This window comes from Triturus cristatus, chromosome 3_1 (genome assembly GCF_964204655.1).
Source record: "Triturus cristatus chromosome 3_1, aTriCri1.1, whole genome shotgun sequence".
In the NCBI taxonomy this organism is placed as follows: domain Eukaryota; kingdom Metazoa; phylum Chordata; class Amphibia; order Caudata; family Salamandridae; genus Triturus; species Triturus cristatus.
Window position 1 is genome coordinate 119,469,879 of NC_140583.1, and position 19,933 is coordinate 119,489,811.

The following is a 19,933-nucleotide window of genomic DNA, read 5'->3' on the forward strand; positions in this document are numbered from 1 at the left end:
ACGAAAATTTTAATTAACTTGTTGAAATAATTCAATCACATTTATCCTCAAACTACTTTTAAATCAATTTTTTCAAGTAACACTCTCACCTTTTTCATAGAACAAACATATTTTTTTTTCAGGAATCCACTCTCCAGAAACCTGAAACAAATCTTGAAAAAACTTGTTTAAGGCATCCATTCTCCCTAATCCTAATAGAAAATTTTAATTAACTTCTTGAAATACTAAAATAAATCTTATCCTCAAACTACATTTAAATCAATTTTTTGAAGTAACACTCTCACCTTTTTCATAAAACTAAGATATATTTTTTTTCAGGAATCCACTCTCCAGAAACCTAAAACTAATCTTAAAAAACTTCTTTCAGGCATCCAATCTTCCTAATCCTAAACGAAAATTTTAATTAACTTGTTGAAATAATTCAATCACATTTATCCTCAAACTACTTTTAAATCAATTTTTTCAAGTAACACTCTCACCTTTTTCATAGAACAAACATATTTTTTTTTCAGGAATCCACTCTCCAGAAACCTGAAACAAATCTTGAAAACACCTGTTTAAGGCATCCATTCTCCCTAATCCTAAAAGAAAATTTTAATTAACTTCTTGAAATACTAAAATAAATCTTATCCTCAAACTACTTTTAAATCAATTTTTTGAAGTAACACTCTCACCTTTTTCATAAAACTAACATATAGTTTTTTTTCAGGAATCCGCTCTCCAGAAACCTGAAACAAATCTTGAAAAAACTTGTTTAAGGCATCCATTCTCCCTAATCCTAAAAGAACATTTTAATTAACTTCTTGAAATACTAAAATAAATCTTATCCTCAAACTACATTTAAATCAATTTTTTGAAGTAACACTCTCACCTTTTTCATAAAACTAACATATATTTTTTTTCAGGAATCCACTCTCCAGAAACCTTAAACTAATCTTAAAAAACTTCTTTCAGGCATCCAATCTTCCTAATCCTAAACGAAAATTTTAATTAACTTGTTGAAATTATTCAATCACATTTATCCTCAAACTACTTTTAAATCAATTTTTTCAAGTAACACTCTCACCTTTTTCATAGAACAAACATATTTTTTTTTCAGGAATCCACTCTCCAGAAACCTGAAACAAATCTTGAAAAAACTTGTTTAAGGCATCCATTCTCCCTAATCCTAAAAGAAAATGTTAATTAACTGCTTGAAATACTAAAAAAAATCTTATCCTCAAACTACATTTAAATCAATTTTTTGAAGTAACAATCTCACCTTTTTCATAAAATTAACATATATTTTTTTTCAGGAATCCACTCTCCACAAACCTAAAACTAATCTTAAAAAACGTATTTCAAGCATTCCAATCTTCCTAATACTAAACGAAAATTTTAATTAACTTGTTGAAATATTTCAATCACATTTATCCTCAAACTACGTTTAAATCAATTTTTTGAAGTAACACTCTCACCTTTTTCATAGAACAAACATATTTTTTTTTCAGGAATCCTCTCTCCAGAAACCTGAAACAAATCTTGAAAAAACTTCTTAAAGGCATCCATTCTCCCTAATCCTAAAAGAACATTTTAATTAACTTTTTGAAATACTAAAAAAAATCTTATCCTCAAACTACATTTAAATCAATTTTTTGAAGTAACACTCTCACCTTTTTCATAAAACTAAGATATATTGTTTTTCAGGAATCCACTCTCCAGAAACCTAAAACTAATCTTAAAAAACTTCTTTCAGGCATCCAATCTTCCTAATCCTAAACGAAAATTTTAATTAACTTGTTGAAATAATTCAATCACATTTATCCTCAAACTACTTTTAAATCAATTTTTTCAAGTAACACTCTCACCTTTTTCATAGAACAAACATATTTTTTTTTCAGGAATCCACTCTCCAGAAACCTGAAACAAATCTTGAAAAAACTTGTTTAAGGCATCCATTCTCCCTAATCCTAATAGAAAATTTTAATCAACTTCTTGAAATACTAAAATAAATCTTATCCTCAAACTACATTTAAATCAATTTTTTGAAGTAACACTCTCATCTTTTTCTTAAAACTAAGATATATTTTTTTTCAGGAATCCACTCTTCAGAAACCCAAAATCTAATCTTAAAAAACTTCTTTCAGGCATCCAATCTTCCTAATCCTAAACGAAAATTTTAATTAACTTGTTGAAATAATTCAATCACATTTATCCTCAAACTACTTTTAAATCAATTTTTTCAAGTAACACTCTCACCTTTTTCATAGAACAAACATATTTTTTTTTCAGGAATCCACTCTCCAGAAACCTGAAACAAATCTTGAAAAAACTTGTTTAAGGCATCCATTCTCCCTAATCCTAAAAGAAAATTTTATTAACTTCTTGAAATACTAAAATAAATCTTATCCTCAAACTACATTTAAATCAATTTTTTGAAGTAACACTCTCACCTTTTTCATAAAACTAAGATATATTTTTTTTCAGGAATCCACTCTCCAGAAACCTAAAACTAATCTTAAAAAACTTCTTTCAGGCATCCAATCTTCCTAATCCTAAACGAAAATTTTAATTAACTTGTTGAAATAATTCAATCACATTTATCCTCAAACTACTTTTAAATCAATTTTTTCAAGTAACACTCTCACCTTTTTCATAGAACAAACATATTTTTTTTTCAGGAATCCACTCTCCAGAAACCTGAAACAAATCTTGAAAAAACTTGTTTAAGGCATCCATTCTCCCTAATCCTAAAAGAAAATTTTAATTAACTTCTTGAAATACTAAAATAAATCTTATCCTCAAACTACATTTAAATCAATTTTTTGAAGTAACACTCTCACCTTTTTCATAAAACTAACATATATTTTTTTTCAGGAATCCGCTCTCCAGAAACCTGAAACAAATCTTGAAAAAACTTGTTTAAGGCATCCATTCTCCCTAATCCTAAAAGAAAATTTTAATTAACTTCTTGAAATACTAAAAATAAATCTTATCCTCAAACTACTTTTAAATCAATTTTTTGAAGTAACACTCTCACCTTTTTCATAAAACTAACATATAGTTTTTTTTCAGGAATCCGCTCTCCAGAATCCTGAAACAAATCTTGAAAAAACTTGTTTAAGGCATCCATTCTCCCTAATCCTAAAAGAACATTTTAATTAACTTCTTGAAATACTAAAATAAATCTTATCCTCAAACTACATTTAAATCAATTTTTTGAAGTAACACTCTCACCTTTTTCATAAAACTAACATATATTTTTTTTCAGGAATCCACTCTCCAGAAACCTTAAACTAATCTTAAAAAACTTCTTTCAGGCATCCAATCTTCCTAATCCTAAACGAAAATTTTAATTAACTTGTTGAAATTATTCAATCACATTTATCCTCAAACTACTTTTAAATCAATTTTTTCAAGTAACACTCTCACCTTTTTCATAGAACAAACATATTTTTTTTTCAGGAATCCATTCTCCAGAAACCTGAAACAAATCTTGAAAAAACTTGTTTAAGGCATCCATTCTCCCTAATCCTAAAAGAAAATGTTAATTAACTGCTTGAAATACTAAAAAAACATCTTATCCTCAAACTACATTTAAATCAATTTTTTGAAGTAACAATCTCACCTTTTTCATAAAATTAACATATATTTTTTTTCAGGAATCCACTCTCCACAAACCTAAAACTAATCTTAAAAAACTTATTTCAAGCATTCCAATCTTCCTAATACTAAACGAAAATTTTAATTAACTTGTTGAAATATTTCAATCACATTTATCCTCAAACTACGTTTAAATCAATTTTTTGAAGTAACACTCTCACCTTTTTCATAGAACAAACATATTTTTTTTTCAGGAATCCTCTCTCCAGAAACCTGAAACAAATCTTGAAAAAACTTCTTAAAGGCATCCATTCTCCCTAATCCTAAAAGAACATTTTAATTAACTTTTTGAAATACTAAAAAAAATCTTATCCTCAAACTACATTTAAATCAATTTTTTGAAGTAACACTCTCACCTTTTTCATAAAACTAACATATATTTTTTTCGGGAATCCACTCTCCAGAAACCTAAAACTAATCTTAAAAAACTTCTTTCAGGCATCCAATCTTCCTAATCCTAAACGAAAATTTTAATTAACTTGTTGAAATAATTCAATCACATTTATCCTCAAACTACTTTTAAATCAATTTTTTCAAGTAACACTCTCACCTTTTTCATAGAACAAACATATTTTTTTTTCAGGAATCCACTCTCCAGAAACCTGAAACAAATCTTGAAAAAACTTGTTTAAGGCATCCATTCTCCCTAATCCTAAAAGAAAATTTTAATTAACTTCTTGAAATACTAAAATAAATCTTATCCTCAAACTACATTTAAATCAATTTTTTGAAGTAACACTCTCACCTTTTTCATAAAACTAACATATATTTTTTTTCAGGAATCTGCTCTCCAGAAACCTGAAACAAATCTTGAAAAAACTTGTTTAAGGCATCCATTCTCCCTAATCCTAAAAGAACATTTTAATTAACTTCTTGAAATACTAAAATAAATCTTATCCTCAAACTACATTTAAATCAATTTTTTGAAGTAACACTCTCACCTTTTTCATAGAACAAACTTATTTTTTTTTCAGAAATCCACTCTCCATAAACCTGAAACTAATCTTGAAAAAACTTGTGTAAGGCATCCATTCTCCCTAATCCTAAAAGAAAATTTTAATTAACTTGTTGAAATAATGCAATCAACCTTATTCTCAAACTACATTTAAATCAATTTTTTGAAGTAACACACTCACCTTTTTCATAAAATTAACATATTTTGTTTTCACGAATCCACTCTCCAGAAACCTAAAACAAATCTTGAAAAAACTTGTTTAAGGCATCCATTCTCCCTAATCCTAAAAGAAAATGTTAATTAACTTCTTGAAATACTAAAAAAATCTAATCCTCAAACTAGTTTAAATCAATTTTTTGAAGTAACACTCGCACCTTTTTCATAAAACTAAGATATATTTTTTTTCAGGAATCCACTCTCCAGAAACCTAAAACTAATCTTAAAAAACTTCTTTCAGGCATCCAATCTTCCTAATCCTAAACGAAAATTTTAATTAACTTGTTGAAATAATTCAATCACATTTATCCTCAAACTACTTTTAAATCAATTTTTTCAAGTAACACTCTCACCTTTTTCATAGAACAAACATATTTTTTTTTCAGGAATCCACTCTCCAGAAACCTGAAACAAATCTTGAAAAAACTTGTTTAAGGCATCCATTCTCTCTAATCCTAATAGAAAATTTTAATCAACTTCTTGAAATACTAAAATAAATCTTATCCTCAAACTACATTTAAATCAATTTTTTGAAGTAACACTCTCACCATTTTCATAAAACTAAGATATATTGTTTTTCAGGAATCCACTCTCCAGAAACCTAAAATCTAATCTTAAAAAACTTCTTTCAGTCATCCAATCTTCCTAATCCTAAACGAAAATTTTAATTAACTTGTTGAAATAATTCAATCACATTTATCCTCAAACTACTTTTAAATCAATTTTTTCAAGTAACACTCTCACCTTTTTCATAGAACAAACATATTTTTTTTTTCAGGAATCCACTCTCCAGAAACCTGAAACAAATCTTGAAAAAACTTGTTTAAGGCATCCATTCTCCCTAATCCTAAAAGAAAATTTTAATTAACTTCTTGAAATACTAAAATAAATCTTATCCTCAAACTACATTTAAATCAATTTTTTGAAGTAACACTCTCACCTTTTTCATAAAACTAAGATATATTTTTTTTCAGGAATCCACTCTCCAGAAACCTAAAACTAATCTTAAAAAACTTCTTTCAGGCATCCAATCTTCCTAATCCTAAACGAAAATTTTAATTAACTTGTTGAAATAATTCAATCACATTTATCCTCAAACTACTTTTAAATCAATTTTTTCAAGTAACACTCTCACCTTTTTCATAGAACAAACATATTTTTTTTTCAGGAATCCACTCTCCAGAAACCTGAAACAAATCTTGAAAAAACTTGTTTAAGGCATCCATTCTCCCTAATCCTAAAAGAAAATTTTAATTAACTTCTTGAAATACTAAAATAAATCTTATCCTCAAACTACATTTAAATCAATTTTTTGAAGTAACACTCTCACCTTTTTCATAAAACTAACATATATTTTTTTTCAGGAATCTGCTCTCCAGAAACCTGAAACAAATCTTGAAAAAACTTGTTTAAGGCATCCATACTCCCTAATCCTAAAAGAACATTTTAATTAACTTCTTGAAATACTAAAATAAATCTTATCCTCAAACTACATTTAAATCAATTTTTTGAAGTAACACTCTCACCTTTTTCATAGAACAAACTTATTTTTTTTTCAGAAATCCACTCTCCATAAACCTGAAACTAATCTTGAAAAAACTTGTGTAAGGCATCCATTCTCCCTAATCCTAAAAGAAAATTTTAATTAACTTGTTGAAATAATGCAATCAACCTTATTCTCAAACTACATTTAAATCAATTTTTTGAAGTAACACACTCACCTTTTTCATAAAATTAACATATTTTGTTTTCACGAATCCACTCTCCAGAAACCTAAAACAAATCTTGAAAAAACTTGTTTAAGGCATCCATTCTCCCTAATCCTAAAAGAAAATGTTAATTAACTTCTTTAAATACTAAAAAAATCTAATCCTCAAACTAGTTTAAATCAATTTTTTGAAGTAACACTCGCACCTTTTTCATAAAACTAAGATATATTTTTTTTCAGGAATCCACTCTCCAGAAACCTAAAACTAATCTTAAAAAACTTCTTTCAGGCATCCAATCTTCCTAATCCTAAACGAAAATTTTAATTAACTTGTTGAAATAATTCAATCACATTTATCCTCAAACTACTTTTAAATCAATTTTTTCAAGTAACACTCTCACCTTTTTCATAGAACAAACATATTTTTTTTTCAGGAATCCACTCTCCAGAAACCTGAAACAAATCTTGAAAAAACTTGTTTAAGGCATCCATTCTCTCTAATCCTAATAGAAAATTTTAATCAACTTCTTGAAATACTAAAATAAATCTTATCCTCAAACTACATTTAAATCAATTTTTTGAAGTAACACTCTCACCATTTTCATAAAACTAAGATATATTTTTTTTCAGGAATCCACTCTCCAGAAACCTAAAATCTAATCTTAAAAAACTTCTTTCAGGCATCCAATCTTCCTAATCCTAAACGAAAATTTTAATTAACTTGTTGAAATAATTCAATCACATTTATCCTCAAACTACTTTTAAATCAATTTTTTCAAGTAACACTCTCACCTTTTTCATAGAACAAACATATTTTTTTTTTCAGGAATCCACTCTCCAGAAACCTGAAACAAATCTTGAAAAAACTTGTTTAAGGCATCCATTCTCCCTAATCCTAAAAGAAAATTTTAATTAACTTCTTGAAATACTAAAATAAATCTTATCCTCAAACTACATTTAAATCAATTTTTTGAAGTAACACTCTCACCTTTTTCATAAAACTAAGATATATTTTTTTTCAGGAATCCACTCTCCAGAAACCTAAAACTAATCTTAAAAAACTTCTTTCAGGCATCCAATCTTCCTAATCCTAAACGAAAATTTTAATTAACTTGTTGAAATAATTCAATCACATTTATCCTCAAACTACTTTTAAATCAATTTTTTCAAGTAACACTCTCACCTTTTTCATAGAACAAACATATTTTTTTTTCAGGAATCCACTCTCCAGAAACCTGAAACAAATCTTGAAAAAACTTGTTTAAGGCATCCATTCTCCCTAATCCTAATAGAAAATTTTAATTAACTTCTTGAAATACTAAAATAAATCTTATCCTCAAACTACATTTAAATCAATTTTTTGAAGTAACACTCTCACCTTTTTCATAAAACTAAGATATATTTTTTTTCAGGAATCCACTCTCCAGAAACCTAAAACTAATCTTAAAAAACTTCTTTCAGGCATCCAATCTTCCTAATCCTAAACGAAAATTTTAATTAACTTGTTGAAATAATTCAATCACATTTATCCTCAAACTACTTTTAAATCAATTTTTTCAAGTAACACTCTCACCTTTTTCATAGAACAAACATATTTTTTTTTCAGGAATCCACTCTCCAGAAACCTGAAACAAATCTTGAAAACACCTGTTTAAGGCATCCATTCTCCCTAATCCTAAAAGAAAATTGTAATTAACTTCTTGAAATACTAAAATAAATCTTATCCTCAAACTACTTTTAAATCAATTTTTTGAAGTAACACTCTCACCTTTTTCATAAAACTAACATATAGTTTTTTTTCAGGAATCCGCTCCCCAGAAACCTGAAACAAATCTTGAAAAAACTTGTTTAAGGCATCCATTCTCCCTAATCCTAAAAGAACATTTTAATTAACTTCTTGAAATACTAAAATAAATCTTATCCTCAAACTACATTTAAATCAATTTTTTGAAGTAACACTCTCACCTTTTTCATAAAACTAACATATATTTTTTTTCAGGAATCCACTCTCCAGAAACCTTAAACTAATCTTAAAAAACTTCTTTCAGGCATCCAATCTTCCTAATCCTAAACGAAAATTTTAATTAACTTGTTGAAATTATTCAATCACATTTATCCTCAAACTACTTTTAAATCAATTTTTTCAAGTAACACTCTCACCTTTTTCATAGAACAAACATATTTTTTTTTCAGGAATCCACTCTCCAGAAACCTGAAACAAATCTTGAAAAAACTTGTTTAAGGCATCCATTCTCCCTAATCCTAAAAGAAAATGTTAATTAACTGCTTGAAATACTAAAAAAAATCTTATCCTCAAACTACATTTAAATCAATTTTTTGAAGTAACAATCTCACCTTTTTCATAAAATTAACATATATTTTTTTTCAGGAATCCACTCTCCACAAACCTAAAACTAATCTTAAAAAACGTATTTCAAGCATTCCAATCTTCCTAATACTAAACGAAAATTTTAATTAACTTGTTGAAATATTTCAATCACATTTATCCTCAAACTACGTTTAAATCAATTTTTTGAAGTAACACTCTCACCTTTTTCATAGAACAAACATATTTTTTTTTCAGGAATCCTCTCTCCAGAAACCTGAAACAAATCTTGAAAAAACTTCTTAAAGGCATCCATTCTCCCTAATCCTAAAAGAACATTTTAATTAACTTTTTGAAATACTAAAAAAAATCTTATCCTCAAACTACATTTAAATCAATTTTTTGAAGTAACACTCTCACCTTTTTCATAAAACTAAGATATATTGTTTTTCAGGAATCCACTCTCCAGAAACCTAAAACTAATCTTAAAAAACTTCTTTCAGGCATCCAATCTTCCTAATCCTAAACGAAAATTTTAATTAACTTGTTGAAATAATTCAATCACATTTATCCTCAAACTACTTTTAAATCAATTTTTTCAAGTAACACTCTCACCTTTTTCATAGAACAAACATATTTTTTTTTCAGGAATCCACTCTCCAGAAACCTGAAACAAATCTTGAAAAAACTTGTTTAAGGCATCCATTCTCCCTAATCCTAATAGAAAATTTTAATCAACTTCTTGAAATACTAAAATAAATCTTATCCTCAAACTACATTTAAATCAATTTTTTGAAGTAACACTCTCATCTTTTTCATAAAACTAAGATATATTTTTTTTCAGGAATCCACTCTTCAGAAACCCAAAATCTAATCTTAAAAAACTTCTTTCAGGCATCCAATCTTCCTAATCCTAAACGAAAATTTTAATTAACTTGTTGAAATAATTCAATCACATTTATCCTCAAACTACTTTTAAATCAATTTTTTCAAGTAACACTCTCACCTTTTTCATAGAACAAACATATTTTTTTTTCAGGAATCCACTCTCCAGAAACCTGAAACAAATCTTGAAAAAACCTGTTTAAGGCATCCATTCTCCCTAATCCTAAAAGAAAATTTTAATTAACTTCTTGAAATACTAAAATAAATCTTATCCTCAAACTACATTTAAATCAATTTTTTGAAGTAACACTCTCACCTTTTTCATAAAACTAACATATATTTTTTTTCAGGAATCCGCTCTCCAGAAACCTGAAACAAATCTTGAAAAAACTTGTTTAAGGCATCCATTCTCCCTAATCCTAAAAGAAAATTTTAATTAACTTCTTGAAATACTAAAAATAAATCTTATCCTCAAACTACTTTTAAATCAATTTTTTGAAGTAACACTCTCACCTTTTTCATAAAACTAACATATAGTTTTTTTTCAGGAATCCGCTCTCCAGAAACCTGAAACAAATCTTGAAAAAACTTGTTTAAGGCATCCATTCTCCCTAATCCTAAAAGAACATTTTAATTAACTTCTTGAAATACTAAAATAAATCTTATCCTCAAACTACATTTAAATCAATTTTTTGAAGTAACACTCTCACCTTTTTCATAAAACTAACATATATTTTTTTTCAGGAATCCACTCTCCAGAAACCTTAAACTAATCTTAAAAAACTTCTTTCAGGCATCCAATCTTCCTAATCCTAAACGAAAATTTTAATTAACTTGTTGAAATTATTCAATCACATTTATCCTCAAACTACTTTTAAATCAATTTTTTCAAGTAACACTCTCACCTTTTTCATAGAACAAACATATTTTTTTTTCAGGAATCCACTCTCCAGAAACCTGAAACAAATCTTGAAAAAACTTGTTTAAGGCATCCATTCTCCCTAATCCTAAAAGAAAATGTTAATTAACTGCTTGAAATACTAAAAAAAATCTTATCCTCAAACTACATTTAAATCAATTTTTTGAAGTAACAATCTCACCTTTTTCATAAAATTAACATATATTTTTTTTCAGGAATCCACTCTCCACAAACCTAAAACTAATCTTAAAAAACTTATTTCAAGCATTCCAATCTTCCTAATACTAAACGAAAATTTTAATTAACTTGTTGAAATATTTCAATCACATTTATCCTCAAACTACGTTTAAATCAATTTTTTGAAGTAACACTCTCACCTTTTTCATAGAACAAACATATTTTTTTTTCAGGAATCCTCTCTCCAGAAACCTGAAACAAATCTTGAAAAAACTTCTTAAAGGCATCCATTCTCCCTAATCCTAAAAGAACATTTTAATTAACTTTTTGAAATACTAAAAAAAATCTTATCCTCAAACTACATTTAAATCAATTTTTTGAAGTAACACTCTCACCTTTTTCATAAAACTAAGATATGTTTTTTTTCAGGAATCCACTCTCCAGAAACCTAAAACTAATCTTAAAAAACTTCTTTCAGGCATCCAATCTTCCTAATCCTAAACGAAAATTTTAATTAACTTGTTGAAATAATTCAATCACATTTATCCTCAAACTACTTTTAAATCAATTTTTTCAAGTAACACTCTCACCTTTTTCATAGAACAAACATATTTTTTTTTCAGGAATCCACTCTCCAGAAACCTGAAACAAATCTTGAAAAAACTTGTTTAAGGCATCCATTCTCCCTAATCCTAAAAGAAAATTTTAATTAACTTCTTGAAATACTAAAATAAATCTTATCCTCAAACTACATTTAAATCAATTTTTTGAAGTAACACTCTCACCTTTTTCATAAAACTAACATATATTTTTTTTCAGGAATCCGCTCTCCAGAAACCTGAAACAAATCTTGAAAAAACTTGTTTAAGGCATCCATTCTCCCTAATCCTAAAAGAACATTTTAATTAACTTCTTGAAATACTAAAATAAATCTTATCCTCAAACTACATTTAAATCAATTTTTTGAAGTAACACTCGCACCTTTTTCATTAAACTAACATATATTTTTTTTCAGGAATCCACTCTCCAGAAACCTAAAACTAATCTAAAAAAACTTCTTTCAGGCATCCAATCTTCCTAATCCTAAACGAAAATTGTAATTAACTTGTTGAAATAATTCAATCACATTTATCCTCAAACGACTTTTAAATCAATTTTTTGAAGTAACACTCTCACCTTTTTCATAGAACAAACTTATTTTTTTTTCAGGAATCCACTCTCCATAAACCTGAAACTAATCTTGAAAAAACTTGTGTAAGGCATCCATTCTCCCTAATCCTAAAAGAAAATTTTAATTAACTTGTTGAAATAATGCAATCAACCTTATTCTCAAACTACATTTAAATCAATTTTTTGAAGTAACACACTCACCTTTTTCATAAAATGAACATATTTTGTTTTCATGAATCCACTCTCCAGAAACCTAAAACAAATCTTGAAAAAACTTGTTTAAGGCATTCATTCTCCCTAATCCTAAAAGAAAATGTTAATTAACTTCTTGAAATACTAAAAAAATCTAATCCTCAAACTACATTTAAATCAATTTTTTGAAGTAACACTCTCACCTTTTTCATAAAACTAACATATATTTTTTTTCAGGAATCCACTCTCCAGAAACCTAAAACTAATCTTAAAAAACTTATTTCAAGCATTCCAATCTTCCTAATCCTAAACGAAAATTTTAATTAACTTGTTGAAATAATTCAATCACATTTATCCTCAAACAACGTTTAAATCAATTTTTTGAAGTAACACTCTCACCTTTTTCATAGAACAAACATATTTTTTTTTCAGGAATCCACTCTCCAGAAACCTGAAACAAATCTTGAAAAAACTTGTTTAAGGCATCCATTCTCCCTAATCCTAAAAGAAAATTTTAATTAACTTCTTGAAATACTAAAAAAAATCTTATCCTCAAACGACATTTAAATCAATTTTTTGAAGTAACACTCCCACCTTTTTCATAAAACTAACATATATTTTTTTTCAGGAATCCACTCTCCAGAAACCTAAAACTAATCTTAAAAAACTTCTTTCAGGCACCCAATCTTCCTAATCCTAATAGAAAATTTTAATTAACTTGTTGAAATAATTCAATCACATTTATCCTCAAACTACTTTTAAATCAATTTTTTCAAGTAACACTCTCACCTTTTTCATAGAACAAACATATTTTTTTTTCAGGAATCCACTCTCCAGAAACCTGAAACAAATCTTGAAAAAACTTGTTTAAGGCATCCATTCTCCCTAATCCTAAAAGACATTTTTAATTAACTTCTTGAAATACTAAAAAAATCTAATCCTCAAACTACATTTAAATCAATTTTTTGAAGTAACACTCTCACCTTTTTCATAAAACTAAGATATATTTTTTTTCAGGAATCCACTCTCCAGAAACCTAAAACTAATCTTAAAAAACTTCTTTCAGGCATCCAATCTTCCTAATCCTAAACGAAAATTTTAATTAACTTGTTGAAATAATTCAATCACATTTATCCTCAAACTACTTTTAAATCAATTTTTTCAAGTAACACTCTCACCTTTTTCATAGAACAAACATATTTTTTTTCAGGAATCCATTCTCCAGAAACCTGAAACAAATCTTGAAAAAACTTGTTTAAGGCATCCATTCTCCCTAATCCTAATAGAAAATTTTAATTAACTTCTTGAAATACTAAAATAAATCTTATCCTCAAACTACATTTAAATCAATTTTTTGAAGTAACACTCTCACCTTTTTCATAAAACTAACATATATTTTTTTTCAGGAATCCGCTCTCCAGAAACCTGAAACAAATTTTGAAAAAACTTGTTTAAGGCATCCATTCTCCCTAATCCTAAAATAACATTTTAATTAACTTCTTGAAATACTAAAATAAATCTTATCCTCAAACTACATTTAAATCATTTTTTTGAAGTAACACTCTCACCTTTTTCATAAAACTAACATATATTTTTTTTCAGGAATCCACTCTCCAGAAACCTAAAACTAATCTTAAAAAACTTCTTTCAGGCATCCAATCTTCCTAATCCTAAACGAAAATTTTAATTAACTTGTTGAAATTATTCAATCACATTTATCCTCAAACTACTTTTAAATCAATTTTTTGAAGTAACACTCTCACCTTTTTCATAAAACTAACATATAGCTTTTTTTCAGGAATCCGCTCTCCAGAAACCTGAAACAAATCTTGAAAAAACTTGTTTAAGGCATCTATTCTCCCTAATCCTAAAAGAAAATTTTAATTAACTTCTTGAAATACTAAAAAAAATCTTATCCTCAAACGACATTTAAATCAATTTTTTGAAGTAACACTCTCACCTTTTTCATAAAACTAACATATTTTTTTTTTCAGGAATCCACTCTCCAGAAACCTAAAACTAATCTTAAAAAACTTCTTTCAGGCACCCAATCTTCCTAATCCTAATAGAAAATTTTAATTAACTTGTTGAAATAATTCAATCACATTTATCCTCAAACTACTTTTAAATCAATTTTTTCAAGTAACACTCTCACCTTTTTCATAGAACAAACATATTTTTTTTTCAGGAATCCACTCTCCAGAAACCTGAAACAAATCTTGAAAAAACTTGTTTAAGGCATCCATTCTCCCTAATCCTAAAAGACATTTTTAATTAACTTCTTGAAATACTAAAAAAATCTAATCCTCAAACTACATTTAAATCAATTTTTTGAAGTAACACTCTCACCTTTTTCATAAAACTAAGATATATTTTTTTTCAGGAATCCACTCTCCAGAAACCTAAAACTAATCTTAAAAAACTTCTTTCAGGCATCCAATCTTCCTAATCCTAAACGAAAATTTTAATTAACTTGTTGAAATAATTCAATCACATTTATCCTCAAACTACTTTTAAATCAATTTTTTCAAGTAACACTCTCACCTTTTTCATAGAACAAACATATTTTTTTTCAGGAATCCATTCTCCAGAAACCTGAAACAAATCTTGAAAAAACTTGTTTAAGGCATCCATTCTCCCTAATCCTAATAGAAAATTTTAATTAACTTCTTGAAATACTAAAATAAATCTTATCCTCAAACTACATTTAAATCAATTTTTTGAAGTAACACTCTCACCTTTTTCATAAAACTAACATATATTTTTTTTCAGGAATCCGCTCTCCAGAAACCTGAAACAAATTTTGAAAAAATTGTTTAAGGCATCCATTCTCCCTAATCCTAAAAGAACATTTTAATTAACTTCTTGAAATACTAAAATAAATCTTATCCTCAAACTACATTTAAATCATTTTTTTGAAGTAACACTCTCACCTTTTTCATAAAACTAACATATATTTTTTTTCAGGAATCCACTCTCCAGAAACCTAAAACTAATCTTAAAAAACTTCTTTCAGGCATCCAATCTTCCTAATCCTAAACGAAAATTTTAATTAACTTGTTGAAATTATTCAATCACATTTATCCTCAAACTACTTTTAAATCAATTTTTTGAAGTAACACTCTCACCTTTTTCATAAAACTAACATATAGCTTTTTTTCAGGAATCCGCTCTCCAGAAACCTGAAACAAATCTTGAAAAAACTTGTTTAAGGCATCCATTCTCCCTAATCCTAAAAGAACATTTTAATTAACTTCTTGAAATACTAAAATAAATCTTATCCTCAAACTACATTTAAATCATTTTTTTGAAGTAACACTCTCACCTTTTTCATAAAACTAACATATATTTTTTTTCAGGAATCCACTCTCCAGAAACCTAAAACTAATCTTAAAAAACTTCTTTCAGGCATCCAATCTTCCTAATCCTAAACGAAAATTTTAATTAACTTGTTGAAATTATTCAATCACATTTATCCTCAAACTACTTTTAAATCAATTTTTTCAAGTAACACTCTCACCTTTTTCATAGAACAAACATATTTTTTTTTCAGGAATCCACTCTCCAGAAACCTGAAACAAATCTTGAAAAAACTTGTTTAAGGCATCCATTCTCCCTAATCCTAAAAGAAAATGTTAATTAACTGCTTGAAATACTAAAAAAATCTTATCCTCAAACTACATTTAAATCAATTTTTTGAAGTAACACTCTCACCTTTTTCATAAAACTAACATATATTTTTTTTCAGGAATCCACTCTCCACAAACCTAAAACTAATCTTAAAAAACTTATTTCAAGCATTCCAATCTTCCTAATACTAAACGAAAATTTTAATTAACTTGTTGAAATATTTCAATCACATTTATCCTCAAACTACGTTTAAATCAATTTTTTGAAGTAACACTCTCACCTTTTTCATAGAACAAACATATTTTTTTTTCAGGAATCCTCTCTCCAGAAACCTGAAACAAATCTTGAAAAAACTTGTTAAAGGCATCCATTCTCCCTAATCCTAAAAGAACATTTTAATTAACTTTTTGAAATGCTAAAAAAAATCTTATCCTCAAACTACGTTTAAATCAATTTTTTGAAGTAACACTCTCACCTTTTTCATAGAACAAACATATTTTTTTTTCAGGAATCCACTCTCCATAAACTTGAAACAAATCTTGAAAAAACTTGTTTCAGGCATCCATTCTCCCTAATCCTAAAAGAAAATTTTAATTAACTTCTTGAAATACTAAAATAAATCTTACCCTCAAACTACATTTAAATCAATTTTTTTGAAGTAACACTCTCACCTTTTTCATAAAACTAACATATATTTTTTTTCAGGAATCCACTCTCCAGAAACCTAAAACTAATCTAAAAAAACTTCTTTCAGGCATCCAATCTTCCTAATCCTAAACGAAAATTTTAATTAACTTGTTGAAATAATTCAATCACATTTATCCTCAAACTACTTTTAAATCAATTTTTTGAAGTAACACTCTCACCTTTTTCATAGAACAAACTTATTTTTTTTTCAGGAATCCACTCTCCATAAACCTGAAACTAATCTTGAAAAAACTTGTGTAAGGCATCCATTCTCCCTAATCCTAAAAGAAAATTTTAATTAACCCCTTCAGTGCCCATGACGAGCTGGACTCGTCATGGAGCACAGTCGCGCTGTGCCCATGACGAGTCCAGCTCGTCATGGGACCCACCCTTGGGGGAAGCGCTGGCGCTCCCCCCGTGATTCCGCGATCTTTTTTTTTTTTGCTTGGGAGGCAGGGGAAGACCTTCCCCTGCCTCCCCCCGCCCCCCCCGCCCGCGTCATCAATGACGTCAGCGCGGGAGCCGCGCTGACGTCACCAGAGGCTTCCCCTTTGCTCTCCGAGGCGCTGGAAGCCATTTGCTTCCTGCGCGTCGGAGAGTAAAGGTCAGTTTTGGGGCTGGGGAGGGGGTATCAGTGGATGTGTGCGCTAGGTAGGGTGGGGGCACAATGTTGGGGGGGGTGTAAGTGGGTTTTTGAGATCTCTGCTTTGTTTCTGCTCTTTGATCGTCAAAGCGCAGGCAATTTGATGCGAATTTCGAAAAAAAAAAAACGCTCGTTTTCGTTTTTTTTGTCTGTTTCACCTGGGGGGTGCTGCTAGCGTGGGATGGGGGTGGGGGGGCGTAATACAGACAGTCCTAGGGGTTCCAAAGTGGCCAGATTGATTTTATTGGCTTATAAAAACACCAGCATCCGAGTTTGCCAGTGCAGTTTTACTTTCGTTTTCTCCTGTAACTTTGAACTGCATTGTTGTACCAAGGGGGGGCGAAGAAAGTGAGACAGGGGTTGCAAAGTGGCCAGATTGATTTTATTTGCTTCCAAGTACACCAGCATCAGAGTTTGCCAGTGATGTGCTTTTTTCGTTTTTTTGTCTTCCTTTGAACTGTATTGTTGTTCCCAGGGGGCAAAGTAAAGTTAGACAGAGGGATTGCAAAGTGGCCAGATTGATTTCATTTGCATCCAAGCACACCAGCATCAGAGTTTGCCAGTGCAGTGCGACTTTCGTTTTCTCAGCCTTACTTTGAACAGTATTCTTGTTCCCTGGGTGGGCGAAATAAAGTAAGACAGAGGGGTTGCCAAGTGGCCAGATTATTTTTATTTGGATCCAAGTACACCAGCATCAGAGTTTGCCAGTGATGTGCTTCTTTCGTTTTTTTGTCTTCTTTTGAACACTGTTGTTGTTTCCAGGGGGGGCGAAATAAAGTTAGACTGAGGGATTGCAAAGTGGCCAGATTGATTTTATTTGCATCCAAGTACACCAGCATCTGAGTTTGCCAGTGATGTGCTTCTTTCGTTTGTTTGTCTTCCTTTGAACAGTGTTGTTGTTCCCTGGGGGGGCGAAATAAAGTTAGACTGAGGGATTGCAAAGTGGCCAGATTGATTTTATTTGCACCCAAGCACACCAGCATCAGAGTTTGCCAGTGCAGTGCGTCTTTAGTTTTTTCGCCTAACTTTGACCAGTATTGTTGTTCCCAGGGGGGGCGAAATAAAGTTAGACAGTGGGATTGCAAAGTGGCCAGAATGATTTTATTTGCATCCATGCACACCAGCATCAGAGTTTGCCAGTGCAGTGCGTCTTTAGTTTTCTCGCCTAACTTTGAACAGTATTGTTGTTCCCAGGGGGGGCAAAATAAAGTTAGACAGAGGGATTGCAAAGTGGCCAGATTGATTTTATTTGCATCCAAGCACACCAGCATCAGAGTTTGCCAGTGCAGTGCGTCTTTAGTTTTCTCGCCTAACTTTGAACAGTATTGTTGTTCCCAGGGGGGGCAAAATAAAGTTAGACAGAGGGATTGCAAAGTGGCCAGATTGATTTTATTTGCATCCAAGCACACCAGCATCAGAGTTTGCCAGTGCAGTGCGTCTTTAGTTTTCTCACCTAACTTTGAACAGTATTGTTGTTCCCAGGGGGGGGCGAAATAAAGTTAGACAGAGGGATTGCAAAGTGGCCTGATTGATTTTATTTGCATCCAAGCACACCAGCATCAGAGTTTGCCAGTGCAGTGCGTCTTTAGTTTTCTCGCCCAGCTTTGAACAGTATTGTTGTTCCCAGGGGGGGCGAAATAAAGTTAGACAGAGGGATTGCAAAGTGGCCAGATTGATTTTATTTGCATCCAAGCACACCAGCATCAGAGTTTGCCAGTGCAGTGCGTCTTTAGTTTTCTCGCCTAACTTTGAACAGTATTGTTATTCCCAGGGGGGGCGAAATAAAGTTAGACAGAGGGATTGCAAAGTGGCCAGATAGATTTTATTTGCATCCAAGCACACCAGCATCAGAGTTTGCCAGTGCAGTGCGTCTTTAGTTTTTTCACCTAACTTTGAACAGTATTGTTGTTCCCAGGGGGGGCGAAATAAAGTTAGATAGAGGGATTGCAAAGTGGCCAGATAGATTTTATTTGCATCCAAGCACACCAGCATCAGAGTTTGCCAGTGCAGTGCGTCTTTAGTTTTTTCACCTAACTTTGAACAGTATTGTTGTTCCCAGGGGGGGCGAAATAAAGTTAGATAGAGGGATTGCAAAGTGGCCAGATTGATTTTATTTGCATCCAAGCACACCTGCATCAGAGTTTGCCAGTGCAGTGCGTCTTTAGTTTTCTCGCCTAACTTTGAACAGTATTTTTGTTTCCAGGGGGGGCGAAATAAAGTTAGACAGAGGGATTGCAAAGTGCCCAGATTGATTTTATTTGCATCCAAGCACACCAGCATCTGAGTTTGCCAGTGCAGTGCGTCTTTAGTTTTTTCGCCTAACTTTGAACAGTATTGTTGTTCCCAGGGGGGGGCGAAATAAAGTTAGACAGAGGGATTGCAAAGTGGCCAGATTGATTTTATCTGCATCCAAGCACACCAGCATCTGAGTTTGCCAGTGCAGTGCGTCTTTAGTTTTTTCGCCTAACTTTGAACAGTATTGTTGTTCCCAGGGGGGGCGAAATAAAATTAGACAGAGGGATTGCAAAGTGGCCAGATTGATTTTATTTGCATCCAAGCACACCAGCATCAGAGTTTGCCAGTGCAGTGCGTCTTTAGTTTTTTCGCCTAACTTTGAACAGTATTGTTGTTCCCAGGGGGGGGCGAAATAAAGTTAGACAGAGGGATTGCAAAGTGGCCAGATTGATTTTATTTGCATCCAAGCACACCAGCATCAGAGTTTGCCAGTGCAGTGCGTCTTTAGTTTTCTCGCCTAACTTTGAACAGTATTGTTGTTCCCAGGG